Source organism: Rhinolophus sinicus, chromosome 17, assembly GCF_057876585.1.
Source record: "Rhinolophus sinicus isolate RSI-liver-muscle chromosome 17, RSI-T2T, whole genome shotgun sequence".
NCBI lineage: Eukaryota > Metazoa > Chordata > Mammalia > Chiroptera > Rhinolophidae > Rhinolophus > Rhinolophus sinicus.
In genome coordinates, this window is record NC_142517.1 from 114,121,611 (window position 1) to 114,126,950 (window position 5,340).

General features: G+C 33.3%; 1 non-coding gene across 1 annotated transcript; it reads right to left on the reverse strand.

The window, feature by feature from the left end:
• Window positions 1-1,708: 1,708 nt before the first annotated feature.
• Window positions 1,709-1,815, reverse strand: LOC141568163 (U6 spliceosomal RNA). The gene has a single exon (XR_012491204.1). It is a non-coding gene; the product is annotated as a U6 spliceosomal RNA (small nuclear RNA).
• Between the last annotated feature and the right edge of the window lie 3,525 nt (window positions 1,816-5,340).

Here is a 5,340-nt window from a genome sequence, read left to right on the forward strand (position 1 = left end):
ATAAAAGCACAACTACAAAGAAACTTAAAGAAAAAAATCTGTGACTATATAGCATTTCAAATTGCAAAAAGACATTCAAATAATCTATTAATGGACATTAGGGAAAAATGGTTTAGCTCACTAGTAAGAAATGCAAAAAATGTAAAAAAAAAAGATTATTTTTTAAATATATATGAAATTATAGGTAGCTTCTGTTTTTCTTAAGATTTTATTGGGGAAGGGGAACAGGACTTTATTGGGGAACAGTGTGTATTTCCAGGACTTTTTTTCCAAGTCAAGTTGTTGTCCTTTCAATCTTAGTTGTGGAGAGCGCAGCTCAGCTCCAGGTCCAGTTGCCGTTGCTATTTGCTAGTTGCAGGGGGTGCAGCCCACCATCCCTTGCAGGATTCGAGGAATTGAACCTGCAACCTTGTGGTTGAGAGCCCACTGGCCCATGTGGGAATTGAACCGGCAGCCTTCGGAGTTAGGAGCATGGAGCTCCAACCGCCTGAGCCAATGGGGCGGACCCCAAAAAGTAATTATTTTTTACCTAGTAAGTTAACAAAGGTTTAGAAAGCAACAATGAAAAAACTACTCCGTGATGGTGAGATACAGTGAGGCCTTTATGTTGTTATTTTGTTTAACATTATCTAGAATACAGAATCCTTGCTTGTACAGCTTGACTGTTGTATCTGTACACATTATATCTGAATAATTTCAAACATATCAAGAAAAATTAGTTCATTGAGGCAATTTAAACAGAGTGATCTTGCATAATAGTGAAACAATTATTCTACCTGTGATGGGTCAATAATTGAATAGCTGGCCTCCGTATACCTATCTTATTAAAAAGATAACCTGATTGATATATAATTCACGTGCTATGCAATTTGTTCACTTGAAGTGTACAATTCAATCATTTTTAGTATAGTCCCAGAGTTGTGTAATCATCATATCAATCAATATTAGAAAAATTTTATCAGCTCACAGAGAAATCCCATTCTCATTAGAAGTTACTCCCCATTTCCTCCCAATCATCTCCAGTCTTAAGCAATCAGTAACCTACTTTCTGTATCCAAAAACGTATCTATTCAGGGCATTTCATATAAATTGAATCATATAATATGTCATCCTTTTGCTTAGTTTCTTTTATTTAGCCTAATATCTTTAAGGTTCATCTATGTTGTAGCATGTATCAGTATTTCATTTTTTTTATTATCAAATAATATTCCACTGTATTGATATGCAATATTTTATCTATCTATCGGTAGACAGCATTTGGGTTGTTTTCACATTTTGGCAATTATGAGTAATGCTGCTATGAACGTTGGTATACAAGGTTTTTTGTGTCCCATATATTCACTTCTCTTTGGTATATATCTAGGAGTGGAATTTCTGGATAATATGGTAAATCTATGTTCAACATTTCTAGGAATGGTCAAACTGTTTTCCAAAGTGATTGAACCATTTTACGTTTTCACCAGTGATGTATGAGAATTCCAATTTCTTCACATTCTTATCAACACTTGCTTTTCTCTGTTTTGTTTTGTTTTCTTTTGTTTGGCCATTTCTTTGTTTTAATTGTAGACATCTTAGTGTGAATGAAGTGGTATCTCATTGTATTTTGATTTGAACCTAATTTTTCCCTAATAGTTAGTGATGTTGAGCATGTTTTTATGTGCTTGTTGGTCATTTGCATGTCTTTGGAGAAATGTCTTTTTTTTTTTTTTTTAATATGGAACGCTTCATGAATTTGTGTGTCATCCTTGCGCAGGGGCCATGCTAATCTTCTCTGTATCGTTCCAATTTTAGTATGTGTGCTGCTGAAGTGAGCACCATTTTTATATATTGTAAATTAAAATGTGGTCCTTTCCACATATTTTAATTGGGTTATTTGTTTAATATTATGGATTAGTAATAGTTCTTTCTATATTCTAGATACAAATACCTCATCAGATACATGATTTGAAATTTTTTTCTCCCATTCTGTGGATAGTCTTTTCATTTTCTTGATGATGTCCTTTGAAACACAAAAGTTTTTAATTTTGATGTCATCCAATTTATCTATTTTTTTCTTTTGTTTCTTGTACTTTTTCGTTTCATAGCTAAAAACTTTTGCTTAACCGAAAGTCATGAAGATTTACTCCTGTGTTTTCATCTAAGCATTTTATAATTTTAGCTCTTATTTTTAAGTATACGATCCATTTGAGTTAGTTTTTGTGTATGAGGTGAAAAAGACATGCAACTTCTTCTTTTTTTCTTTCTTGTATATTGATATACAGTTGACCCAACATCATAGGTTGAAAAGATTACTCTTTCTCCACTGAAATTTCTTGAAATCATTGTCAAAAATCAATTAACTTTAACAGTCAGTGTTTGTTTCTGGACTCTCAATTCTATACTATTGATCTATATATGTCCATACTTATGCCAATACCACATTGTCTTAATTAGCCTTGTAGTAAGTTTTGAAATAGGAAAGTATGAGTCCTACAACTTCCTTGCTTTCTTTTTCCTGATTGAATTGCCTATTCTGGGTTCCTTGAAATTTTATATGAATTTTAGGATTAAGTTATCAATTTTAGCAAAAATGACAGCTGGGATTTTGAAAGGGATTATACTGAATCTTGGATCAATTTGGGAAGTATTGTCATCTTAATAACATTATATTTTCAGATCCATGAATGTGGGATATCTTTCCACTTATTTACATCTTTTTAAATTTTTGTTCAATATCTTGTATTTTTCAGAGTATAAATATTGTACTTTCTTTAATCCTAAGTATTTTTTTGAACCTATTGTGAATGGAATTTTTTTCTTAATTTCATTTTTGGTATGTTCATTGCTAATATATAGAATGATAAATAATACTTGTATATTGACCTTTCAGTTCTATAGATTTATTTGGGGGAATTCACTTAGGATTTTCTACATATAAGACTATGTAATCTGAAATGAAAATAGTTTTACTTCTTCTTTTCCAGTATGGATGCCTTTTATATTATTTTATTTTACTTTATTTTATTTTATTTTGGCTAATTACCTTACCGAGACTTTCTTTTTCCTATTTACTTTTTTTTAGTTACACTTGACATTCAACATTATTTTATATTAGTTTCAAGTGTACAGCATAATACTCAGACATTTATATAATTTATGCAGTGATCCCCCTGATTAGTCTAGATTGCCCCTTGAAACTTAACATAGTTGTTGAACATTATTGACAATATTTCCTATGTTGTATTTTATATCCCCATTACTATGAGTGTTTTCTAACTACCAATTTCTATTTCTTAATCTCTTCACCTTTTTCACCCAGCTCCCCAAAACCTCTTCACTCTGGCAACCATCAGTTTCTTCTCTGTATCTATGACTCTATTTCCATTTGTTTGTTTGTTTATTTTGTTCTTTAGATTCCACATATAAGTGAGATCATATGGTATTGTCTTTCTCAATCTGACTTATTTCACTTAGCATAATACCCCTTAGGTCCACCCATATTGTCAAAAATGTAAAATTTTATTCTTTTTTATGGCTAATATTCCATTGATGTATGTACCACTTTTTTTTATTTTTATTTTTATTTTTTTAATTAAATTTATTGGGGTGACAATTGTTAGTAAAATTACATAGATTCCAGGTGTACAATTCTGTATTACATCATCTATAAATCCCATTGTGTGTTCATCACCCAGAGTCAGTTCTCCTTCCATCACCATATATTCAATCCCCCTTACCCTCATCTCCCACCCCCCACCCCCCGCCCCCCTTACCCTCTGGCAACCACTAAACTATTGTCTGTGTCTATGAGTTTCTGTTTCTCATTTGTTTGTCTTGTTCTTTTGTTGTTTTTGGTTTATATACCACATATCAGTGAAATCACATGGTTCTCTGCTTTTTCTGTCTGACTTGTTTTGCTCAGCATTACTCTCTCAAGATCCATCCATGTTGTCACAAATGTTCCTATATCATCTTTTCTTACTGCTGAATAGTATTCCATTGTGTATATATACCACAACTTCTTTATCCATTCATCTATCGAAGGACATTTTGGTTGTTTCCATGTCTTGGCCACCGTAAACAAAGCTGCAATGAACATTGGAGCACACGTGTTTTTATCTCTAAATGTTTTCAAATTTTTTGGGTAGATACCCAGAAGAGGGATTGCTGGGTCATATGGCAATTCTATTCATAATTCTTTGAGAAACCTCCACACTGCCTTCCATAACGGCTGTACCAGTCTGCATTCCCACGAACAGAGTATGAGGGTTCCTTTTTCTCCACAGCCTCTCCAACATTTATTATTTGTCTTGTTGATGATAGCCATTCTGACTGGGGTGAGGTGATATCTCATTGTGGTTTTGATTTGCATTTCTCTGATGATTAGTGATGTTGAGCATTTTTTCATATGTCTATTTGCCATTTGTATGTCCTCTTTGGAGAAATGTCTCTTCAAGTCCTCTGCCCATTTTTCAATTGGGTTGTTTGTTTTTTTGTTGTTGAGTTGCATGAGTTCCTTGTATATTCTGGATACTAGCCCCTTATCGGAGGCACTGTTTGCAAAAATCTTCTCCCATTCAGTTGGTGGCCTCTTTATTTTGTCAATGGTTTCTTTTGCTGTGCAGAAGCTTTTAAGTTTCATATAGTCCCATTTGTTTATTTTAGCTTTTACTTCCATTGCCTTTGGAGTCAAGTTCATAAAATGCTCTTTGAACCCAAGGTCCATAAGTTTAGTACCTATGTTTTCTTCTATGCAGTTTATTGTGTCAGCTCTTATGCTTAAGTCTTTGATCCATTTTGAATTAACTTTGGTACATGGTGACAAATAGCAGTCCAGTTTCATTCTTTTGCACGTGGCTATCCAATTCTCCCAGCACAATTTATTGCAGAGGCTGTCTGTTCTCCATCGTATGTTTTTTGCTTCTTTGTCAAAAATTATCTGTCCATATTTATGTGGTTTTATTTCTGGGTTCTCAATTCTATTCCATTGGTCTATGTGTCTGTTTTTCTGCCAATACCATGCTGTTTTGATGATTGTGGCCCTGTAGTACAAGCCAAAGTCAGGAAGTGTGATACCTCCATTATTGTTCTTTTTCCTTAAGATTGCTTTGGCTATTCGGGGTCTTTTGTGGTTCCAAACAAATCTGATGATTTTTTGTTCTATTTCTTTAAAATATGCCATTGGGATTTTGATGGGGATTGCATTGAATCTGTATATTGCTTTGGGTAATATGGCCATTTTAACTATGTTGATTCTTCCGATCCATGAGCACAGAATGTCTTTCCATTTCTTTGTGTCTTCTTCAATTTCTTTCAAAAATGTCTTATAGTTTTCAGCATATAGGTCTTTCACATCCTTTG